We start from the raw sequence: 27,053 nt of genomic DNA, 5'->3' as shown, positions 1-27,053 counted from the left end.
ACCGCAAATGTGTCTGTAATTTAGCAGTAGTCGTTTTTTGTATGTCGTATTTCTTTTTCGTTTGTTATTTTTTCTTTTTTCAATTAATTGTTTAACGTTTTGTTATGTTGGGTTATTTTATAGCTTTCTTTAAACAGTTTAGTATTTAGCTTATTGTTGAAGACCATAAGCAGACATATAGTGATTGTGTCATTTTGGTTGCTGGTGTACAGTTGTCTCATTAACAATTATACCACATTTCCTTATTTTATACTAGGAGAATTTTCAAACATTATTTTGTATCTTAAATTTAAAACCGATTGATAAATGATTGCAAATATTTGGGCACATTTTGAATGAAAAAAAAAAGTTTAAAGAGCTTCTTAACCAATACTCGATTTCTGTCGGTAGTAAAGCTATATAATTTATATTATCTTTTCATGTATTTTTTTTATTGAATGTCTGTAGAGATGCAAAAGTTACAGAGACACGTAAAATTTATAATATTTTATAAAAAGTTGATTGAAGCAATGTAACACATTGGACAGCATGCTGATAACATGCATGGAAATATGAAGTGTTATAAGATAATTAAAAATAATCTAAGGCCAAAAAAGTTTCATCAAATTTCGAATTCAGGAGAAATTAATTATTTTGCCTTCGACCCTCATGGACCTTATAATTATTGATTGATGTTTGCTTGGTACCGTTCGCTTTACATTCAGAGGGAAATACTATTTGTGTGTTCAGGACAAGAGCAAACTGAAAATACGTCCAAAAGGTAGGCTCTGAAACGTCCAGTAGCAACTTTTATTTCGATACCCTTTATAGCTTACAATTCGGTATGAATTTTACTCATTGTTGATGGCTGTATGGTGACCTATAGTTCTTGACTTCTGTGTAATTTGGTCTCTGAGGAGTTTTCACATTGCATGGCAATCATACCACATCTTCTTATTGTTATATCCAGGAAAAGAAACTATAAATAATGTATAAAATAACAATAGATGGGCTAAACGCTATGTGTCTTTGTTTTGAAATGATACCGACTCCAAATAAAGCATATGTATTTATATATTTATGTATTCATTCATCCATTAACTTCAAGGCGGGTCACAGGCGTGAAGGTATAGTATTTTTTTACTACCACTGGAAGACAATGGTGTGTTGGGTGGAGATAAAACGGATTATTTTTGGCCTGAGAACTATCAGATTGCCTGAAGTTGCATCTCCGTCTCAAATACTAGTTTTTAATATCTTTAATATGGTTAAAAGTCCCTCAAATAGTATGGTTTGATGTCTTATAATGGTTTAAATTATAGGGTATACATCAGACTCCGAAACAGTGGTAACATGCTTGGCTTCTTTATTTGGAGTTTGGCTATATATATAAAATTCATAACTTTATAAAATTTGCTATTTATAACTAATCGTGACTGCGTTCTATTATAAACCCTTAACTAGAGACAATAAATCATGCTTCGCTTCTTTGTTGAGAAAGACAAGCCTGGCCTGAACGATAACGCTGTATGGAGTTTTATTTTGCAATATATATAAAATTCATAATTCTATAAAGTTCGCTACTATAACTAATCGTGACTGCGTTCTATTAACCCCAATTGTAACATCATCAAATCGACACAATAAATCTAATATACAATTTATGGGAAAAGTTTTTGATATGGTGCAAATTATACATAAAACAGACTGAACTTCGCTCGGGACAATTTATCTCAAATATAGTTATTACGTTAATGGTTGGTGATTCCCGAGTTGTCAGATTGACATTTAACTATAATACCCACAAGTAATTCACCTAATTGTCTTTTATGTATGAATTGAAACACGAGATTAAATTCGATAATTGTCAAATTTGAAGCAATTTTCTAAATAATTGTCGATGATTAGTCACATAAACTGTTATCGTGGTAATTTTACAAATTATTTCTTCCGTTTATTATATTCTGAATTAAGTAAAAATTGTCCTTATTATTGTTGGTACAGCATTTTACATGAAAATGTACAATAGTTTATAAAATAAGTTTTTTTCTAGTAAAAATCAGCAAAATGAATGGTAAATATTTGTTAAAACATGCAAACATTTAACTATTTATAGTAACTGTTATAAAATAAAAAAAAGATACTATAAAATTATGTTGAAATGCACAAGAAATTCATAAAACAATACTTTGTGTAGTAAAATCAGCAAAACGAATGGTAAATATTTTATATTAACATGCACACATTTAATTATTAATAGTTACTGTAAAAACTAAGGAAATTAAATAATAGACTAAGTGTAATAGTATGTTAACAAAAAAAGTTACTAAATCTTTTTAAGCTGTACGACCGGTGCATGAGAGTTTGGAACATTTGAAAACCATCATAGTGAAGATAACTACATTTGAAATCTGCACATTTAATAAAGATCTTATTTCATGTACATCTTTTTATTTCTTAAATTATATAAAAAATTACATAAGGGGTTACATGCTTGCCGTAAAATAAGAAAATGTTGTTTCAGTCAGGGCCTGGTCCATCCTAAGTACAAGTTTTAAAATGGGGAGATGTGGTATGGTTGCAAAAGAGACAACTATCTGTTCAATTGAAGTGGATATTATAAAGCAATTATACACCACACTAATGCATTCAACAATGAGACCACCCCAACCCATATGTTCACTACATTGTGCGTAAGACATGCATTTCCCTATGAGAAAAACTCACACCGTATATATTCGGCTATAAAAGCCCACGATATAAAAATGTGAAACAATTCAAACGAAAAAAACTAATTAAAAGAGCACAGCTTTACAGACAGATTCGTGAAAAATCATAAAAAAAATTATATGAACTGATGCTTGTTTAGTGAACGACCATTTAACTTCAAAGAGGGGAGTATGTTTTTTCGTAAAAAAGATTCTGATCCCAAATTTGATGAATTTTGGTTTAATTATTGTGGTCAAGCAGATTTCAAAAGAAAATCTTCTTCTCGGGTGATAATATTTTTCTCTCGTGTGTTAATCTACTCTAACACCTTAATCCAAGGTTATGATGCTTATATTATAATGTGTTACATGTACTTGATTTCAAATACACCTACATAGTCATATCAAGGCAATACCCGGCCATAGAAGGTCAATAAGTGTTTCTTATGTACCAAATTTTATAAAACCATATTCGGTACAGTACTAAACTGTCAACCCTAAACACACGTCGTAGACAAAATCACCAATATCATCAAAATCAGTGATTCTGAATAATTTGAGACATGATTAGAAAATCATGATATTTTATATAATATATATAGTTGTCAACATGTTTTTTCCAAAATGATTTATATCAAACTTCATAAGATTTGTCAAAATATTATAAATAAATGGTCCTTCGTTTTACACTTTGGTTTTAGGGTAATACAAAATGACAATTCACAATTACACCGACAGTGCGTTGCATCTTGTTAAACAGCTTAAATAAAACAAACTATAACTTAAATTTAAAAAAGGGAGAGCCGATAAAACCCGACTAAATCAAACGTTAGACTATATAAACAATATATATAATGCGTAGTTTAATGTAACAAAGTTAAATTTTAAGAAACTAATGTATAAAAGTTAATTTTAGAAACTTTCAGGAAGCAATATATTGATCCCGTCCGCTCATTCAAATGGATTCCGTAGCTGTACATTGTAATTCCTATACAGTGTTTTATTTGATTTCAGAAACCTAAGAAATCTTTCATTTATCCATAGCGAAGTTTGTTTTGTCCCGTCAGGATAGATATGATCTATGATTTAACAATATTATCTGTATAGAGATGAAAGTCAAAAAGAAAAGGTCATGATATTTATACATACGGTTTCTTTAATGTCAGGGCGGCGTGTTCGATTGTTACTAACCTTTTCATATCTGTCCTACCAAAGCGTCTTTAGTCAAAATATAAGGTCATGGTATTTTGATAAAATGTCAGAACTATACTCATCTTTATATAAATGTTGAATCTTTCATTAGCATGCCATATATCGTATCCTATTATTTTGGGTCGAAACAGTGTTATATCTGGTGGTTTTAGAGTGTGTACGTTTTGTGCATTTTGTGTACTTTTTGGGTATATTGTAACTATTTGTCGAGTTATGGAATACTTTCTCAATAGTTGTAAATTTGGAATATGTGTTATCTCACTAGTGTTCGTTTTATAAGAGCATTACATACGTTGTAAGTATATTTTTCTTTTCGCCCTGAAGTTGATATTGATATTTATGAAAAAGATCTCGCATGATAATGTACATGTATTACGACGATACCGTTGCAGGTGATCGACGTCCATATTTTAAAATAAAGTGTAGGTGCTCGACGTCCATTTGAGTAACAAACAAACAATATAAGAATAATTTTGTTCAACAACTGAATGCAAACGTTATCTGTGAACCACGAACAATCGTGTACTTCTAGAATGACACATGCATTTATTCTGCATTTAACCAACTATTGTAGGTCATACAACAGATATACAAGTAAATTTTGACTTTATTTGTAGTTGTACAAATACAGTCTCCTGTCACCCCGCTTCCATGCTGAGCAAGCGGTACTGTGGATATTTCTTTTTGAGTAACAGTTCATTTTGAGGTCCTCTTCGCGGTCCTCGTTTAATTTGTGTCGATTTATTTAATAATTAGAGACCATGATTTGGATTTGAACAACAAAAGTTTCAAGTGTCGGGTGTAAAATGCAGTATAGAAACCTTCAATCTAATTAAAAACTCTTTCGCTTCTTGGCAAACTGCGCCATCTCCCGGCCCGACTGGTAATCGGTGACTACCACATCCAAATTTACAAAGGATGTACATATAATAAGATGATAACTCTGAGATTTATTTTTCAAAACAAAAAATGAGTTTTAAATAATCTTTGCAGTTATAGTGGGAGGAAGCCTTGAGGATGTTCGCTTATCTTGTTTTTGACTTTTTCGGATAGTATTAATCCTCTGGTGTCGTCCATGTGAAGTGTCGTTTAATATTTTACACGCTGACAACTACTTTTCTTTTTGTATTTTTACTACAGTATAGTTTAAAAGCAATTTTTGAAAATCTTATACGTTGGTTTTTTTTTTTTTTGCCGTTTTTGAAAGATAAAAGGCGCCAAAGATAAATTAATAATAAGAAAAAATATAAAGAGAACCATTTCCCGCCAACTTTTCAATGGTATATCTAAAGCAAGTGACACAAACCTTTCATTCCCCCCTTATTAGTTGCGTAAATCAATATAAAACAATGTTTCGAAAAGCTTGTTATTTTGGAAAAGACCAGCGAACATCATTACATCATTTCAATTTGTGGAACAAATTAAAAATTTGATGTAAAATCTCTGAAACGTATAAAGAAGTTTGTATATATGCACGATTAATGAAAAGGAACGCTACAAATAACATTTAAGACAAGGCTGTACCAAAATATGTACAAAAAATGTACAAAATGTATATGTTCAATCATACATGCTATTTGGTCTGTTCACCAGAAATCAAGCCTGCTGAATTTCCATGTGTTAACTAGGTGTTAACCAGAAGTGACAACAACAAGAGATATGTGCTAATAGCAATGGGCACCTCTACAGCATACGTGATTTAACAAAAAAAAACAAAGATAAACTTGCGGTGAAGGTGATGCTCATTTCATTATTCAATGCAGTGCGGTCACCTACCTATAGTAGATTACATCCACTGTATTCAGAATATGCTAATTTCATTTTCAATACTTGTCGCAGGTCCAAAAAAAGAAAGAAAGGTCAATGGCAATCTAACCACATCTCCTTGGTTTTTTTTAAAGCCAACAAAAGGTGAAAAAAATAAAGAGTTATTTTTTTAATTAAAAAATCTTATTCAATGAATATAACAAAATTGAACAAAAATATTAAATTGTATAACAAAATGGAACCTGAAACCACACATATTTATTTGAACGAGACCCAGACTTATAAAAACCCGATCTCGTCCATAGACATATTTCTATATAATTATATAGTTTATAATTTACTTACTTGATTTGGGTTAGTTTTTTTTTTTTTTATGAATATACGAATCTGTACTCGACTTGATCTGACATTTAATTAATATACATATTATATGGGGGAGGAATATTTCAAAACATTTAAACTAATTTTCACATTTGGTAAGTGAAAATAAATTAAATAAAATATATATATATATATTTATATATTTTTAAACTTTAAAACATAAACACAAAAATACATATAGAAAAAGGGGTTTGTTCCCAAAGCTACTGTGATACTCATAAATGAAGAAAAAATATACATGTACATGCCCTAATAAAAAAAAAAACAACTAAACAATCAAAGCTTTTTAATATACTATAGACATGACTTTTTGAAGAAGAAAAAACATATTTGCACATCAATTATGCTATTTTTTGTGGATCAAATATATCTACAGATGAGTAGTACTTAAGTTTACTTCATTTTTTGTTTTACAAGTACACAATTAAACTATCATGCAACAAAACGCAGTTCAGGTTTTAACTCATTTAAGGTATTTCAAGGGACATTTGATAGTTAAATACTTACCAAAACTATATAAAAAAAACTAAAATAATATATTCTCTTCTGTTTTCCTATATTTTTTTCTATAGCGCTTTTTAAATTAATTTTGTTGTTGTATTGTTTTCTGATTTGTGTACACCCCGCATATTCAATTAAACCGTCTCTTTATCTTACCTCTCTTCTATGTAAATTTCAAATCAAGAATGAGAAACTAAACATTCAATTTTCTCAATCTTTTTATATCACTCCTCTTAAAATTTTGGTGATATTATGACATGAATGAAATAAATCTGCGATTGAATATATTTTGTTTTATATCTTTTCACGGTGAAGTGTCTCGCATTGTATTGTTTTTATCAGGATTTGTAATGTTATTATTCATTTTAGAAACTATAAAACAGAATGGATATGTATATAATGCCAGACATTTTTTTTAAAATGAATTCATTGTAGACGATCTCTCACAATCGACATTGGTCCAAAGAATAAAAACGAAGGGCTAAATTCCACCGAATTTATTTCACACCAGAACCATTTTCAAAATTTGTTTTACTTATATTTTGATACAAGTATGATAGCTCCAGATGTGTTCTTTAAAAGTATCACGGCTAAATTTTAAAGAGATCTTTAAAATATAAAAACCTGAAATTAACATGAATTCGCCATTTTGAGAACAAAATGTTAAAGAAGGATACCATCAACAAATACAAATTTCCTTTTGAAAGTAAAGCTATATATACTAGTATATATTGTTTTGCGTGTATACTTTAAATCATTTGGGTTGGCGACATTCTTCTTAATATAGAAAAATAATATAAGAAGAATTCACAATTTCTGAAATCAAGATGCCTCCAACAGCAACTTGCATAATACGATGTTATGGAAATATCGAAAAATGTTGAAAACTTTAAGATAAATATTATATTATCATGATTGGCCGTTCGAGATATTTTTTTCAGTAGGGTTCGCCATTTTGACTGAAAATTTAATAATACAGGGGAAATAGACCCAACCTCTATTACGTGTTCAGCGTGTTGAAAAAAAAAGATACATTTCATATATATCCTGGTATGTCTAGACGGTTTTTTTCAAAGACAATTATATCATTTAATAACAATTTGATATATGTTTTATTACGTGCATATGGTGCGTTTTATTATATTTAGTGTCTTAAGTGCTTTATCATTCGGTTGCGTTTTATTATATTTAGGGTCTTAAGTGTTTTATCATTCGGTTGCAATCGTTTAACAATTTAAAAAAAAAGTGGTTTTGGTGGGGGTTGATATTCTTAACGTAAAGATGAGCCTTTAAGTCATCACTGATACTTTCAGTTTTAGTTAACAGAGTTATTTTCTTTGTCGAGATGATAATCCAGTGGAATATGAGAAATCCAATATATCGCTTTATATTTTTTTATGAGACCAATAGATTGCTTTTTGATTGCCTAACGTCTAGTGGCAAATATTTCATCTTTATATACCAACACAAATTAAAATTAAACCCCATATGAGGTTATGAGTCGACCTGGAGGACAGGCGATACATTAAGACTGGTACTTGGATTTTTTTTGTAAAAATGAGGCTATCAAAAAACACATGTCGAACAGAGATTGACAAAATCATGGCACAAAGAAGAAAAAATCATCAAAACGAACCCAATAAAAAATAACGGTGGTGATCAGATGTGTTCCTTCGTAAGCAGATCCTATAACACATATATGGTTACCTACATAACACACATGTTCTTTCGATTTAATAAAAAACATGAATTAACGTTTTGTTATTTGATTTTGCCATGTGATTATGGACTTTCCGAATTGATTTTCCTCTAAGTTCAGTATTTTTGTGATTTTACTTTCTACATTAAATTTTGTGATTTCGGGGCCCTCTTCGTATAGCTGACTATGCGACATGGACTTTGTTCGTTGTTAAAAGCCGTATGGTGACCCATAGAAGTAAAGTTCTGTGTCATTTGGTATCTTATGGAGAGTTGTCTATTGACAATCATACCACATCTTCTTTTTTTTATAGTAATTGTGATAAAAATTCAACGTAACTAATTCAAAGCCTGTAACTTATTTTGCTGCAATACAAATACTTATAATCAGGTATTGTCTGTACTCGATTAATATCCACTATGTCGGTAGTGTTACACTAAGAATATGTTCACCTCTTATACATGAAAAATATTTATTAAAATCTTTTTGTTAGAAAAAGAAGAATATCTGTATTTCCTTTAAATGGGCCTACAAGGGGAATGGTACAATAGAGAACAATATAAGACACTAACAAAATGAAACAACAATGGTTGTTAGTACTTGATCGTTTAAAATAAAATTTATATACATGTATAGTTTCATGGATACTTGATCTGCTCGATGATCGCATTAAGTTAAAAGAATCATTCTATTGATATTCATATCCAGTTCCATTTTCTCAAGATGCATGCAAAATTTCATGAGAATCCGTGAAATCTGTAATTTAGTCATCTGTTTCAACAACAAAAAAGTTATTACCATATTTATAAAGCATTTGGCACACAGATAGAATTTTTTTCATATTTGAATTATGTCCCATTTGCCAGAAAGACCTCAAATAAAAATATAATCTTATAGATGAAATTGGAATGTCTGAAAAATTAGATACTTTTACAGCAGGATCAAATTGTAATTTTTTAAAAGGAGATATATCGGTTTTCCGGATACCTCCAGATGCGGATTTAGGGGGGGGGGGGGGACAGGGGGCCCGGGCCCCCCTTTTGAGAACAAATTTTGGTTGCTTATATAGGGATTCACTGAAGCGTGAAGCGTTCGGGCCCCCTTCTTAGGCAGCCAGTGGGCCCGCACTTATGAAAATTTCTGGATCCGCCACTGACCTCTTCCATAAAATTCTTCAAATATGATCTTAATAAACAAAAGAACGAGATAAGAATGGAAAGAGTCAGTGCCGATTTTACCTATATTTTTTTCAAGCACGTGGTTGACTTGTGAAAACCTACTATTATTCGAATATAAAAAGAGTCTATGTTATATTCTAATATATTTTATTATCAATTGTATATTATTACATATATTTCTAATAAATGGATAGGTTTTATCACCGCTAAATCTCGCTATATTGATGACACATTGTATCTATACATTGCTATTTGTAAAATCAAATATTCTATAGGATGCCTCTTTAAATAAGTGAATTCGTATTCGGGTCATTATAAAAAAAAAGTGCAAATTTCGACGAAGTAATATTTTGAAAAATGATGTCATTGTTTAAAACATTTAAATGTGTCCCGCTATTCTATAGTATGGTAGCAACGATATTCAGAAATATGCAATGGGGAAAATGAAGAGTTTCTTCAATTTTAACAATTTTAGGTCATCCTTTGATAGAATCGTGTCAATGGTGTTACCAATTTAAAGCATACATTTAGGTACTAAATATTATTGTTTAACATCGAACAACTGTTCCAATTTGTCGTTTAGGTTCAGGTTTAAATTACGACTTATTGACATTATTATTTTAATTTTAGTTTCTTGTGTACAATTTGGAAATTAGTATGGCGTTCATTATCACTGGAGTAGTATATATTTGTTTAGGGGCCAGCTGAGAGACGCCTCCGGGTGCGGGAATTTCTCGCTACATTGAAGACCTGTTGGTGACCCTCTGCTGTTGTTTTTTATTTGGTCGGGTTGTTGTCTCTTTGACACATTCCCCATTTCCATTCTCAATTTTATTATTCATATAGCTGTGCATTCTATTTAAACATAAATTTCAGCAGAATACATTGTCGTAAAAAAGTTGGCTGTCCTAATTATGGTCGTTGTAAATACTAAAAAATACACTAAAACTGAATATAAGTGAATTGTATAAGATTAAATGATAATAATATACCTAATACACGACCTAAAAACACTTTCATTTATGAATAAAGATAAAGAAAAATCTCGCATTTTTATATATAAATCTTTATTGCAAAATTACACCCATGAGGGTCAAGCAATACAATGAAACAATAATTTTATACTATACAATGCAATACAATGAAATACAATGTAATACAATGAAATACAATGTAATACAATGAAATACAATGTAATACAATGAAATACAATGTAATACAATGAAATACAATGTAATACAATGAAATACAAAATAATACAATACAATATATGGAATAATAGTTCAATTATAAATGTATGTAAAAAACACCATCATAACCTTGCCTGACACGGGTCTGACTCCCTCAGTTCTAAAGACTGTTTAATGAAGACTCCAATATGACAAACAAGTTCAGGGATGGGGTTTAGAATGTGTTTAAGTTTATTGAATGCATCAAGATGCTGAAATAATGGTACATAGTCTTTTAGATAAGCAAAAAGATTAGAACGCAAAGATATGTTAATGTCACAATACAAAAAGAAATGATATTCATCATCTAGGACTTCACATTTTTTACATAATCTTTGTGCTCTTGGAATGTTTCTGTACCTTCCTAATTCAATGCCTAGGGAATGATCACTTAGTCTAAATTTTGAGAGTAACTGCCTATGTATAAAATTATTGCAATTTAAATATTCCTCAGACTGACAATTATTTTTTAATTTCCCATAAAGACAAAGTTTGGATGAGGAATCCATTTTTGAAAGTTTAATTAAAGTATTTTTTTCATATTCCTCTGAAACACACTTTTTTATATTACATTTTAACATATTTTTTGATTGTTTAAAAGGTACATTATTATTAGAGTAATTTTCTGGGTTTATTTTTATATAGTAACACCACTGACCCTTCAGTAACTCCAATGACACAAAAGTATCACCATTGACATCACATTTCAAATTTTACTGAACACAAAGCCAAGATTACCAGGCAAATGAAAAAGATGAAAAAATAATTCTTAGGCTAAAAAATCTCAAATTAAACAACATATATAACATCTATTACTAAAAATGTCAATAGTGTTACTAAATAGTGTCATTGGTGTTACCAGCATACATCAGTTTGTGAAAACTGTGTATATGTAATACATCATATTGTTAAAACTTTGTTAAATAAGTATTGTTTTTCATAAATAATATGATGTTTCGCTTGTTAAACATGAAAAAAAAAACACAAAACAATGCTGATTGTCATGATATATTCAGTGGTGTTACTAAACTGGTCACTGGTGTTATTTTTATCAAAATGGTCTCACCATTGACAGTAACACCAATGATTTAAGATGTATTTTAAGATTCAGTTACGAAATAAGTGCTCCATTCCCCTATTCTATATGTTGTTACTGGTGCATGTTTCTATAATTAATATATTTCAAAGATAAGGATATGTTTATAAAAAAATGATTTATATAAAGGGTACACCATGGACACTATTTCCAATTACGATATAAGCTTTACTTACTTTTACGATTTTTTCACTAAATCTTCAACATAATTGTTTGTTTTCTTTTGCATACCATGCTTACAGGTAACATTGCTAAGGGAGAAACTGTTGCAAATGCACAAATTTTGCGAAAGATAACTCTTATCCTACTAATTTGTCTTTTGGTAACACCATTTACTTACAAAATGTTACATTTCCTTTTGGTGAAATTTGTTATTATTTAACCAACATACACCTCCTAAATCATTAAAAAAAAACGTTTGTATGTATCAAAATGCAATAAAAATTGATAAATCATAATAACAAATGATATGAATAATATTCCTATTTCAAGTCTGAAAGGATTTATTGTAAAAAATAACAATTATAATTCTGGCTATCTTCAAGGTTTTAAGAAAACATTAAGGATGTTTTTATAACATTTCATACTGTACACTGTATATTGTGTATCACAAAACATTCATATTTAACATATGCAAGTGTTATTTTGATATATTTTCATGTCTGTGACTTAAAAAGACCCAATAACATAGTTTTGCATGTTTTTTTGATAATGACCCATTCGAAGGACAATTGATAGTTTTCATACCTTAGACTTTTAGAATTTGTTCATGATTTCAGGTGTCTCCTTTTGTTTTAGATAAATATTCCAAATTCCCAAAGTCTGTAATCACCATTGTAGATTTGAACTCGGAACTAGGTTTTTGTGGGGAAAAAAAGGGGGGGGGGGGGGGTTATTCCACTATATTTTTTATTTTTCAACAAACCAAATTACACTTGTATAGAGATAAACACACAATAAATATTACATACTATATATGAATAGACATACAAAAGTTATGCTGAAACGATACATTTGTTGACAATTTAATGCTAAAAGTCCTCTGAATCATGAAAAACATTGTAATAAATTTCTTTTTTTCACACTCTCGTCCCCCCCCTTTTTTTCAGCCTCTGAATCAGCCACTGGAGCCAGCTTAAGTCATTAAAGGTTGTTTTAACCCTTTACTGAGAGTAAAATTTAAATACTGAGAATTTTAGCAATGATTGGAACACAAGTAAAATCACAAAAATACTTAACTCCGAGGAAAATTCAAAATAGAAAGTCCCTAATAAAATGTCAAAATCAAAAGCTCAAACACATCAAATGAATGAATAACAACTGGCATATTTCTGAATATAGTAGGAAATGGTGGATTGAAGCTGGATTTATAGCTAGCTTAACCGCTCACTTGTATGAGTCGCATCAAATTCCATAATATTGACAACACAATGGTCCTGGTGTGAAAATATGAGTGAACATTGATTAATGCTGTACATTTTAATTTTGATGTTACGGAATTGGCAGACTAGCAACGATGAAGAGCTTGGCCGGCTATTTATACACCTCTCACTCTATAAGTCTTGATGGTCGTTTATGTCGTCGGGGTGTTGTCTCCTTGGCATATAGGGAAAATAGTGGTATTACGTACATGTTTCCCTGCTTTTGGTAGGCTTTTTGTATACCCAAGGCAGGTGAAGAAAGTCAAGTTTCAAACGCTGTAATTAGATGTAAGGGTATAATAATATTATATTATATATATAGGTATTTGAACTCATTTATGAAATGAATAGTTATCAATATACGTTTTAAAACCCATTAAATAATTTCTTATGAATTATTCGAAAAGACTTCCAATTTTTCACAAATTTGATGCAAAATTACGGTGGGTATGGATACATTAACAAGCTACGTTGGATGATAGTCACGATACTGTTTGACTTCAATTTCTAATAAATGAATCTTTCTTGCAAAATTACACCCATAGGGCCATGCACTACAAACAAACCGAATGGTACAATGAAGCTTTACTACCACTGTGACACATAATTGTTTTTTTCCAGGTTTTTATTTTAATGAGAAGTAAAATTATGATAGTATTTTCGATCGCCTATGGACGTCAAGTCATGGAAGAATAAATACTACCGTTGTAACCTATACCCAACATCATAAGATCGTAACACACTATAAGCCATTCATATTTACACAGTTGATTCAGTAGTATGGATTCACTATGAAAATAGAATATAAAAGTACTTTATTGTTAAAATAAACATACGTCCTACAGTTTCAAAGTAATCGAAGCGCAAACATGCACTATAATTGAGTCAGTTACCGACATGGTATGTTAACTCGACTTAATAACGCACAATACCTCGAGTATTGTAAGGTCGTCATCTGTCTAAATTTAGAAACATTTCTACGTCATAGTGATGGTGAATAGATCGTCTGCTGACGAAGTCGATCTAATTTTAGCAGACGATCAATGCTAAATTTATAACAACAAACGAGAGCATTTGGTAGAGCACTTCCAATAGCTTCCGCTAAATCGATAGAAAAACGCAATCAGTGTTCAATTCGAATCGTTGCTACGCTACGAGACTGTCATTGCTTGCGTCATAATGAAAATTTTGTATTCATAACGTACATAATTGTTATCCTTTACGTATTTACCTTATCCTATGGTATATATAGATTTATTTTATATCAATGAAGGTTTTCCAAAATAAACTCTTCTAGAACATGTAGTAGTTTTGTAGAATTTTAAGAATAATTTATTTTATTAACAAAAGGTCCAAAGGCCAAACAGAAAGAGTCCATGGAGATGAAATTTTTGAGGCTTGCATTTGACATTGGGTTTAACAAATGGATATATTCTTGACCAGTGAAATTTCTTGACAACATGGAAGTTAAAGAAAATATGTGCTAATTCGTCAACAATGTGCGAATCATCGCCTGGATTACGTCACAGAATGGATACGTTGAAATGACATTTAGTCATATTAAATATTATATTGAAACGGATTTACGTGATAATATCAAAGTTTTACTGCCGCCTTGCTACCAATTAAGAAATATTTTACTCTTTGGTATTCAGCTGACTTTTGTGATGTTACGTGTATGGTAAGTATTAAAAGCGTCTGAAGACATATAAATACCCTTTTTTGGACTGTTGGGTATTTATGTTTTTTGTGGGGGGAGTAGTGTTTTGTGTACATAGTTTGAAACATATTTGCTGTCAACTTAGCATCACCCGAAAAACGTCTTCACATTGAAGAGTCATGTTTTGTTTTGACATAAACATGCCGCTTAATATTTTATAAGCATGCACAGAAAATGTACTTTTCTATGAAAAACACGCTTAGGTGTGTTATCTATTTCTAACCTCTTTTCACATAATCGACAGTGCTAGTAATTTTGAAAAGATTTTCCTGAAAGAAAACCTACAATGGGCAACTAATGTGAGTGAACAAGGATGGATCCAGAATCATTAAAAACGGTGGTTTAATCCAGGATTTAAAAAAAGGGGTAGAAGTTCCAATCCAGGATTAGAAAAGGGGGATGGTTCCGACCATATGTCCCTATTTTAAAGCGGTATCAACTAAATGTCCCCATTTAAAAGCATTTATCGTAAAAAAAAAAGATTGGTTGCAACCCCCCGACACCCACTCCCTTTAGATCTGCCACTGACTGTATATACGAATAAAGTTTGTTGATGCATGATGTTATATATATATATACCTTTACAAATGTAGGAATAATGTTCCTTTGTTATCGCATCTGGAAAACGTCATGGATTGTCGTTCCTTGATGTTCAGTTCTGATTGGCGATCAGTATAGAAGCTTTTTTTCTCACGCAGTATATATGAAGGGGGGATCAGGGGAATCCCTGAGTCCCTACCACTAACTCCCTCTTCCCTACTTCTTCTTCCCTCCCCAATTTCCCCTTCCTTTCTTACTTACTCTCTGCCGACGAAAAAAAAAGGTAAAAAACAATTCCCAGTAAAAATTTTTCCCTTTTTTACTCACCCTTTCGAAGGTGGGGCATACAAAATAGGCCATCTTTTGGTCTTTTTACATGTATATGATTTGATAGTTCGTCTTTAGAAACTGTAAATAAACACATACATAGGTTCTCGTTGTTAGCTATAGTAAGACTTTTCTATGCATTCAGTTAGTTTGCCCCTCTGAAAGTTCACTAATCTTTTTTGTAATACCACATACAATATTATATACATGAAACATGAAATTTAAATGACGAAAGGTGACTTAACTATTTTCTACGGAGGTAATATCAACCTTAGGACTAACGTATTATTTTTAAGAGCGTCTCTCCGCCTAGAAATATTGCACCGGCAGTTATGTTGCACTTTTATATCAGCTTGTGAACTAGAATTGTATAAAACCTTGTAGGCGTTTTCGGATTAAATGTTGACGGACGGTTTAACGTAATACTACTATACGCCAATTAAATGCGTTGTGACAATGGATATATACTCTTTTAAATTACTTATATAATATAGGTGGCGGGATAATTAACCTCCTGCTTAAAGTCCACCAACCATATCTTGGAATAAAGTGACTGCTTTATGATTGACTGATGACTGATTGTTTCTTAACGCAACCCGAGCTTACCGAGGAGGATGCACATGTATATCTTGGAAATCGGAACACGTTTGTGGTTACAACATTGTGAAATCTTACTTATTACCTTGAGGCGGTTTGGCCGACCTTTCAGCCTTACCTATGACATTTTTAACCGAGAATAAGATCAGTTAAGAACTGTAAAATTTACTTAAAAGGGACCTGGTGGGCGACCATGTGATCTAAAAGTAAAGGGGTAGCCTACTTGAGCCTCCTGATTTGTACTAGACCGACATATCAAATCTTATCAAAAAGTAGTTTTATTTGTATATACTAGTAAATACTCATCTGTTAATTTTTGTCAAACTCTAATATTACCAAAAAAAAAACTAATATTGCATTTTCACGTTAAAATTACTTTAAGTGTTGTATAATATTTTTATTCAGAAAACTCGGTCCATAGATATAGTTTGAAAACCATTGATGAACATATAAAATGTGTTTCATACTACTAACATGTTTGTAACTTAATGTCATTGATGAAGTTTAAGATTTTTAATGTCAAGTTGTATGTTAAACTGAAATAAATAATATGCACTTAGGCTTTATTTATGAATGACTCAAACCACAAAACTATAATAAATCGGTGAACATTTCTGTACTTTGGTTTTTTTCCCAATGAGCGAAGGCATGAATTCTCATGATTAAAAGTAAGATACACTGTGGATATATCAAGGGGCGGATTCAGCCATTTTAAAAAGGGGGGTTCCCAACCCAGGACAAAGGGGGAAAAGGGGGGGTCCAACCACATGTCCCTATTCAAATGCATTGATCGTCACAAAAAAATGGGGGTTCCAACCCCCAGACCCCCCCCCCCCCTGGATCTGCCACTGATATCCCTCCTTGGCTTGTTATTTCTATTCAGATTTCTTTCATAAAAAAAAATAACGGTTGACAAAGATTAATTGATTCATTAGAGTTTAACGCTACTTTCGACACTATTATTCTATTTCGTTAGGGCCCGTTTTTATTGTTACAGGAAGACAGAGTGCCCGGAAAGAATCGTAGACCTTCGGTAGGAAAACTAACAATCTTAGTCAATTAAGATTAGATTCGAGTGCAGGACTTAAACTCACAAGCTCAGTTTGGTCATTAGTTTTAGATAGCAAGTTTCAAATAATAGTTTCTTAATTTTTACGAACACAACCAGGATTAAATTGTCTGTTTTGAAATTTTAAACTATATTTCTGATAAAAATTGCAACATGTATGTAGTCACAAGCCCATCCTCTTTTCCTCTTACATATAGTACAAGCGAATGGCACACGGACATAGTGAACAATCAACACGAAGACTGCTACTAGTGGAGCAAAAACTACATTTGTACAACTTTGGTAAAATTTTGGTTTCAATACTGTTCAATTTCGTATTTGAATTGACATTTGAACTGTTTGAATTTAAAAGCGTCACGAAAGTGTCTTGTGTAGTCACGGCCTTAGTATTTTCCGTCTCTCTTTTGCTTTAACCACCACTGATCACCACTTGAAGTGTAAAAGTAGATGACACGAATGGTATAATATAAGATAAAAAAAAACTTACCGTTTCTTGGTGTCTTCCTGACAAAGTACAAATGTTATTAGCTTGACAGCGATATTTAAAAGGAAAAGTATAATTTAATAATTGTATTCTGTCGTCAATGAATATCAACAGTGCGTAGTTTCTATATCTTTACAGGTTTCTAGAAGTCTTACTGACAACAACTCAATATCATAATATGTTTTTGAATGAAAGAGGATGACGTTTTTCTACCGTAAATTCGATATTGAGGGAGAGTCGTATCGAGGGGACATCTCAAAATGGCATACGATTCAATGTACTCTGCTACAACTAGAACCGGAGTATGAGGAAAAAACGCAGCACATATTTGAAAATAATCTTCCAATATCAGGTAATTGTTTTCGTATTGTAATTGTTTTAATCTTATATCCTACCAACAGCAGGTTGAAGGGTAAACATATGCCAGAATGAAAGTTTTATGTTTTGAGTGTGTCCCTTATTTTCCTAACAGCTGCTCTTAGCTACACCGAAAAAGAAGCCCAGCAAATGTTTTCTTTCAGGATTATATTTTGTGAAAAAAGACCGGATGTGCGCATGTTACTTGTTAACTTTAATACCTGTTTACGTAAAACTAGAATGTACTTCTGGAACGCACATGTCACCATGTTTGATAAATAAAAGGATCGTCAAGCATGACGATAAACGTTTACGTAACAACGATGACAATCACGTGACCAAGCGATTGCATTTCAAGAAAAATCAAATTTGTAAAATATTTGACCAATAAAATGCAAAAAGTCTAACACTTCAAGATATTTATTTACAATCAATACGTAAACAACATGCAGTTCCAATTAAATCTTGAAAAATACAAAATATCTGTACTGTAATAGATCATATATTATGTATTGTAAGTAAATTAGTTTCACTCCAATAACACTGTGTCAATATACCGAGGCAGACTATCTGAACATGCATTGTTGGTTGCTGTTTTCGAAGTCGTTTAGTGTTGTGGATTGATTTTATCTGTCCAATAATGTTAGTACAGTGTAACCTGCGCAATCCGCAGATACCTGAGTATTCCATTATCCTGCCTTAACCGACACATTTTCATAGTCCCAAAATATGCCTATCATTGCAGATAAAACCTGGGTATTCCGACACAATGCTTAATCCGACATTGGTGCCCCCGCCCCCCAAACCCAGTGTGTCGGATAGGATAGATACACTGTATTTCCTGGTACCCTGTTTATGTATTCCATAAGTACACATATTTTTTTTAACAAGGAAATCTAATTGTTTATTTAATTATGACTGATCTTTTCATTTAAAAATATTGATAATCACAACTGTTCAATAATGACATTTATCAAAATGGGGGATTTCAATCCTAAGACAAACTTCATGGGGATTTCATTAATGAAATAAATCAAATGCATAATATTACCAGTGAAGCTTTCGTGATTTGGTCATCATAATTCAACCGTCAATATCTTTCTATTGAATTACAACTTCCCCTTAAATTGTGATGAGGAAGAACTTGCATAATTGGTTATCGCTATGTCATCAAATATGTCTTACAATTGCAATGCCAACGCCTATTTTCATGAAGATTTATAATATTTTGCTTGGTTTTTCCAAAGCGTAAGCTCTATCATAATTTCAGACTGTTGGTAGAATTTCCTCTTCTTCGCATCTCGACTATCTGATTGGTTGTGCCTTATAAAATGTGGTTATATGTGCTGTGTAATTACACAATAATATTATGCAAAAAAGTGCAATTGATGGACACATATGTCATAAGATGTCACTCTGACTTGTTTATTTTATGCAAATTAAGTTTAAAAGTACGTTTCGTCAATTAACCAATTAAAAGTATTTCTAAATAAAACCACCAATCGTTTTGTTTTCAATGCCACACTTACATTGACAAAAATCACGTCAGCGAATCAGAATTAGCGTTACAAAATTAACGGAAATAAATACAAGGAGAACGCCCTGCAGACCATTCAACCATGCGAGAACGGAAGTTTCTTTACTTTTGTCGAACAGATTTCTACATTAATTATGTATTTCTTGTTTTTGATATATGTAATTATTTACACAACTACACACTTCTTTGACTGACATGCGGAAACATAGGCTATTCATTAAACCAGTAGAAGACGTTGCATACATTAAGTACGATGAACTTTTTGTGTAAATTACTATACATGGAGCGTTTAAGGGTTATTAATAACCCAGAGATTTAAAAAAAAAATACAAAACATATGACTTTACTTTATTGTTTGTCTTTCATTCACGGGAAATTGTTTAAACGGGATTTCATTAGGCAGGAAATTGCCAAAGATAGGAAGATACGATGGTGCCACTTTTTCAAATATTTTATAATTTATATCGTGTATGTTTTTGAAATAACCCTCAGAGGATACAGTATTTGTGTAAATTACTATACATAAAGCGTTTTAGGGTTATAAATAACCAAGAATAATGTTTTAAAAATACAAAATATATGACTTTACGTAATTATTATGTCTCTCAATCACAAGGAACCGTTTATACGGGTTCATTTAGCAGGAAATGGCAAAATATTGGGCTGTGCGATGATGGTCTTTTTCTAAATTCGAAAGTTGAATTTATTTGAAATAGCTAGCAGATAAATTGTTCAATTATAGCTGGATCGAAACAAAAAAAGTCCTGACGCAGTAAATGTGTCAATAACCTGTAAAATCCTTATTCACAAAAAAAAGTGTGCGACTAAGTGAACTTTAAATAACATAAAAAGACATAACATAATTCATCATCGTTTCTTTCATTACTGGTCTAACCTGAATGCACTTAGGTAGTGTAGTTTTTGTCATATTTGTCTTTAGAAACGGCTCACTTTGTCTACATCTGTAATCCCCACCCCACCTAATCCATCGTGGACGGTCGGGTTGTTTATTGTGACAATAATTGAAATTTGAACCACCAGCAGGTTACCGGTGATTAAATTTTATAGATTCATCAAAATGATACAGATGAAACTTGAAGATTGGAGGAAATCGCATCAATTTCAAAAGGAGGGAGACTGGGTAAGCGTCTCTTTCAACGCATATATTACCCATTATGCAAATCCGAACTGGGTCAAATGTTAAACTTGGGATTATGACACCACCAATAAATTCAAAATTTAAGTGACTCAATTGTTAACCAACTTGAAATAACTAAGACCACAAAAACAGATCGATAGTGAGTTGAGACACAGGGTTTAAACCATTCGTCTCAACTCGGTCGATTCCGTAGTCTCATCTAACGGATAGAAGGAGAGTAGCGGATTCTACCGAGGATTGCCGATTGGGTTTAAACCAATCGATTATTTGTGAATACGATAAAACGTATGTTAAAGGTCGTTTCAAGTCTTCCTCCTTATAACTATGCTAGTAGTAGCTTAGAAGGTTACCATTGAACCCCTTGGAAAATCATTCGACTAAGCACTGCTCTACTAAAAACACTTGGTAATTTCGAACCTAATTTTAATGGAATCCTTTATGGATTTTCATATATAAATAATGACAATATTTGAAAACAAAATTTACCAGAGAAAAAATAGGGTCACCAGAGGCAGGTCATACTACTGGCCTCAATTTAGAAAAAAATACTACATCTTTATTTGCTTTGTGCGTTTAGGTTCATTTATACCTGGCATATATACCATTAGAGCATTTGACACTTCAAGTTTTTAGTAGTTTTAAGATAAAAAAAAAAACAATTTAGAAGAACCTACCGGGACTACTGCAAGTTAAAAAAACAGACAAGGCAATTGTCCAACGAAACACAACTAAAAGACAAGTCCAAAAATCTACGCACGAAACGATTGGATATTTGGTTTTCAAATTGAATTGTTTCACATTGAAATTCATCAAATGAGAAAAATCAGATATACGTAGACGTTGAACAATTTTAAATGGACAAATGAGTCTTGCCTTTTTCATTACATTTTATGACCCTCCAAAAATTACCAACAGCATGTCAATTGATTAACAGTGTTTTTGTTCTATAGTTGTGCTGTTTCACCACTGATTGTACAGTTTGTTTTTATTTTAAGCTGTTATACACTGTTTATATTTTATTCAGTTGTTCGGTCCCACTACTGTCCTGGATTTTCAAATGGGGTTGAGCGCTCACAACATGTTTTCTCTGCCACGGTCTTTGTTTGCAGCTGTCCTAACTAATGAATTTGTAATTTAGTGGTTGTCATCGGATGCTTTCTGTAACAATTGCTTTCGATTGATTTGCAATACGTCAATCCGTTAGTTTGTTTAGTTCGTATTGTTTCACATTTCGCATGTCAGTGCCTTTCACCACTGAAATATGGTATGGGTGTAGATCTTGCTTGAAAACCGTATGACGACCTATAGTTGCTTACTTCCGCGTCATTTAGATTCTGATGAAAATTTGTCTCATTGAAATCATACTACATATCATCATTTCATACAGACGAATTTCCTTCTGTTAAGACCGATCCCTTGTTTTCATAAAATCTTGATATCATTTTGGTTGTTTATTACCTACAGGTAAGTTAAATGAAAACAACATAAACAGTTCAAAGTCAAACTGTTAAGGAAGAGAACATATTTCAATCGACCTCCCATAACTGCCACTCGGTTGTCACATAACGTGCACACAGTGTCAGGAAGTAAAACAATTATGTCTTTCTTGACAATTCAACTATCAATTAGGAACGGTGAATTTTGTTGTTAACTAGAACAATATTTTAGCCTGTAAAAGAAATAGTCTGCTTTTCATGACTTCTTTCGAGGCTAAAATAAAAATCGAAGTAATTCAATAGACACCGTTATAGTCAGATATGTTTCAATAAATGTTCAAATCAGTGTCCTCAATTCATCGAATAAGCCTATCCTTTATTACAGGAAAGCCATTCGAACGCGCCAAATTTATAAGGTGTATTACAGGAAAGCAGTTCGAACGCGCCAAATTTATAAGGTGTATTACAGGAAAGCAGTTCGAACGCGCCAAATTTATAAGGTGTTGTGTTTGTTTTAAAAGTCTTTATTGATAACTAGCATATAATTATGTCCAAAACCCTGCTACAAATAACTGAAACAATACCAAACAAAAATGACATTCATCCCAGAGAAAATGTCATTACCTTTATATAATAAGACTACCTCCCACACAAAGAAATAGTGTGGAGATAAATTAAGTATTAGATCAGAAAAACGCTATTATTCAATTGTTTTACAACGTAAAAATGTTGAATAAAATAATACCTGCTCAAGTACTTTTGATTAATCAGTTATACTGGTATTGTAAATTTAGACAGAATTAATGTCCCACTTCTACTTGTACCAGAAACGGACACTGTAGGATTATTGGTAACGAAGTTACGGGAACACCGTTGCTATATCTTCAATAGGAGCAAGCACAATAAACCTTAGGCCCTTAAGTTCTACAGTCCCTTTTTAAGGGGAGAAACATCAATTTTCAATGCAATGTCCTAGTGACGGTTTCTTAGTATTTGATTAGTTAAAGACTAAATACAAGGCATGTCTCTCATTGTACCTGTTAATTGTCTAATTACAGTCAAATATACAAGCCTTACCTCCATATCCACTCTTCAAAACTAAAAAAAATCAGTTCTTTTGTGTAGACTTCTGTTCTGAAAAAATTGCATTCAATTTTTACCACTGGATCTAAATCAAACACTAGATTTACTGCTCCAACCCTTTACTCGTTGTTTTCTATGATTATATATCTTGGTGAATATCCATGGAATTGGTTTAACATTGCTGTTTACCTGTGGATATTCTAATTGTTTTATAAACAAAATGTCGCATGCTTAATTTTATCGAAATTGTTTAGTTCATAGAATGCTTTTTACCGCTTTATAACGTGCAAAAGATGTCTAGTATATCTTTGATAAGTGTTTTAAACCGTTGGATCAATGCCATTGCTGGTGACTTCTGTACTGACACGATATATACTTTGTAGTTTTCAGTAAAACCTCTTCGGGGTTTACCTTCATCAAAATAGCTCAAGAGAAAGAGGTTTAATCATCGTAATAGGTAAACATCATAATAAGACCAAAAGGGGCCACATAGTCTAGGGAGGTGGAACCTTAGATTTATAATAATTGATAAAAGAGCAATGTAAGAAAGGTATGCTTAAAGTCATCTCAGTATCGATGCACTGACTACTGATCTAAGGATACCACTGGTCAATAATAGTCCACCATCGGCGATGTCTACTCAGTGATATAAAAGAATATCCATACCAGGTGTTTATTGTAAAACTCATAATACGTATACTATATAGCTTGGTACTTATGCAATAAGTACTCACGTGTTTTGGCTGAAAAGGTTGTTTTACTTTAATTATTAAGTTGGTAGTGACACAACGGTAATTTGTAATGCATTGAATTAACTCAAATGGGTATAAAATGAAAATGACTTTAGTGACCAATTTCACAAAGGTTACACTCATAAGAATCACGGATGAGTTCAACAAAAAAAACATTGAATTGGGAATAATGTTTTGAGAGGTCACTTGTACAACTGATCCATGGCATAACAATTCCATATCAAAAGTGCACTAACATTCCTTAGCTATATCTCACATCGCATCTAGTAGACTGTTTTCAAAGTTTCGACTGTTCCGTAGGTCGGTTTTTGGTTTCTTTCACTAGGTCTTTTGTACGTACTTTGTTGATTTCAGCATCACTAAAACAATAAAGTCTCGTGTAATCTAAAATGGATATTGAACATGTAAAATTTTCTTACATTTTACAAATGATCAACTATATATTTGATATATTTGTTCATTTATATATTTCGGAGTTTAGTATGACGTCCAGTAAACCTGAACTAGTACACATTTGTGTTTATGGGCCACCTGAAATACGCCTCCGGGTGCGGGATGGTCTTGTGGTGTTTCAGACCCATAGGTAGCTTTCGGCTGTTTCTGATCTTTGGTCGGTTTGTTGTCTATTTGACACATTCCCTATTTCCATTCTAAATTGTATATGGTAACACTAGACAAGCTGTTGCACTGCTATTCAAACGCCAGTGCAGAAGCGTGGTGTACTTTGTGGCCTTCTCTAAACCATACTCAGACAAGTTTCGTGTTACATAAAGTTGTCATTTTACATTTAAAGAATTATTACCACGCAAAAAAATGTATCTCAACATGATATTTACCTTAATCTGAACACGAGACTATCATTTGCATTGCCTTCCCGCAAAAACCCTCGCCTGCATAAATCGTTTATTTAGATTATCCTTTTCTAATCTTCTAGACGCCCCCATTAACCCTGAACCTTTAGGAGAAAATCAAACTGTTGCCGTTTAACATTTTAGATTATCGCATTATGTAACAAAAGTGGAACAATTATAGCCACAGGATAACATAAAATATATACCAAGCCACCCACCCGATAATATATCTTTGATGTCTACTTTCTTAGAACAGAAGTATTTGGATTATTGCCATATTTACGAGACAAATGGCCTTAAAACCTTTCGATTAATCTTCACAATGTCGGATTTAATTTTAACTTAAACATCAATACTTCAGCAAATAAACCCCTGCCATATATGGTATCTTGTTTTAACGTCACACTGCCTCTGACATCAGAAATACTCTGATGAAATATCTTTATCCTTCCCATATATGGTAGTTTGTTTTTACGTCAGAGCTGTTCTGATATAGCATATCTATGACGTCTTAATTTCCTCATTACTGTATTGATCTTACCTTTCGCGACCAATACTGACGCAGATTTCTGTCTCTCGTGTACGATACCTGGACTAGTTCTCTATATACGCATGCTCAGCTTTTATAATTGTCTTTCTTAGAATCGATATCGAAGTATTTTCCGTGCAAGTCATGGATCAGACCAAATTAATCCTAAAAATAATCACGAGGGAGCTATTAAACCTCAATTTGGTTGTTTATTAGTTTATATTTAGATTTGAGACCTAAAAAAGCATTGTTTTGTTTGAAAATCTGTAAACAAAGTGATCAAAATATAAGATAAAGACTATTTTAAGATGAATAAAGCAAAAACTAAAGAAAGAAAAGATATAAATAGCATATTAACAGTATATACATGTATTACCAGTTTATCCGAGTGAGGTCTTGTTGCCTTATCTGCACTGAATCCTTCTGTACAATTCATAAAATTTGTTTTTTTTATAGACATTTTTTTCTGAAATAAAGTAACATACTTGAATTGAAACCTACTTATACTTTTAACCCGGCCAAGCAGACACCGAACTTGACAAAACCAGGCTTGCAAGTATTTGATGTTAATGAGATCAATTGAAGATGTATTATGGAATATGGAAGAATTTTAGTTTTTAAGGTTTAAAACTGTTTTCAAAATTATTGATTTTTTTTTGTGTCTAATGGTTCACATTTCATATATATGTAGGAAAAGGACTAATTATTAAATAAACCAGTTGGTTCTTGATATTTGTTGACTGTCGCTATCATGACTTCAAGAAAATGAAAATTGGTACGTGTACTATAAATAAGAGGGTTTGGTTTCATTTTTTATCACTTTCTCAGATGTGTGTCTTTTCGTCGTCGTATCTCGGTTGTTTGTGTTGTTATTGGTATGTCGACTTAATTATAACTTATCATTTGTTTTTGTCCCTTAATTTTGTATTACCCCCCCCCCCCTTTCCACCCACCCCTCTTTTTTAGAACTGGATTATGCATGACATCGTTATCATGAAACAAAACGGCGGATATGACATTCCTACGATGCCTGTTGATTAAGGCTTGGTCGGGAAATATAAGCGTCTTAAATCATAACAAAAGAGAACTTGATATGCCAATTTACACGCATTTTAAAACTCATTTCAAGAGCGTAAAAACCTTATAAGCTGAAATTGTGTCACACTTGTCATATCGAACCTGAATACCTTTACTCGATATTAGCCATGGTAGGTAGTGCATGTCATGCCGTAAATTGGAGTGCTACTGAAGGGATTTGTATTTCTGCTATCAAATCGACAGTATATAACATTACACATATTTATACTTTATCAGTATTTTATACTAAATCAGTAGCTTACGTTGATTTTTTCACAATACCTGTATTATGTACATTGTGTCTCTCACCGAACAACGTCGATACCTATAAAGTCCTTGTACCGTTTTATTGACCGTGTTTAGA

The 27,053-nt window shown here is 32.1% G+C and overlaps 1 protein-coding gene and 1 long non-coding RNA gene across 3 annotated transcripts in view; one reads left to right on the top strand and one right to left on the bottom strand.

Annotated features, from left to right (window-relative positions):
- Positions 1 to 3,996: 3,996 nt before the first annotated feature.
- The window catches only part of LOC139503498 (probable nuclear hormone receptor HR38), a 43,631-nt gene continuing 20,574 nt past the window's right edge, over positions 3,997 to 27,053 (top strand). The window contains exons 1-3 of one of the 2 annotated variants that reach the window (XM_071293287.1): positions 3,997 to 4,194; positions 14,522 to 14,852; positions 18,047 to 18,260. The gene's annotated coding sequence lies outside the window, so the exon portion shown is untranslated. Of the gene's footprint in view, positions 4,195 to 14,264; positions 14,853 to 18,046; positions 18,261 to 27,053 lie in introns of those variants that run through there. The other variant, XM_071293289.1, reaches the window with a different exon arrangement.
- Positions 9,559 to 18,098, bottom strand: LOC139503499 (uncharacterized). Its single transcript, XR_011659115.1, has 3 exons — positions 17,912 to 18,098; positions 11,306 to 13,447; positions 9,559 to 10,490 (listed from the first exon to the last, which is right to left on the bottom strand). It is a non-coding gene; the product is annotated as an uncharacterized lncRNA (long non-coding RNA).

The sequence above is a fragment of the Mytilus edulis genome, chromosome 14, assembly GCF_963676685.1.
Source record: "Mytilus edulis chromosome 14, xbMytEdul2.2, whole genome shotgun sequence".
Lineage (NCBI taxonomy): Eukaryota > Metazoa > Mollusca > Bivalvia > Mytilida > Mytilidae > Mytilus > Mytilus edulis.
Note: the sequence above shows the minus strand (reverse complement) of the source record. Positions and strands in the feature narration are given on the sequence as shown.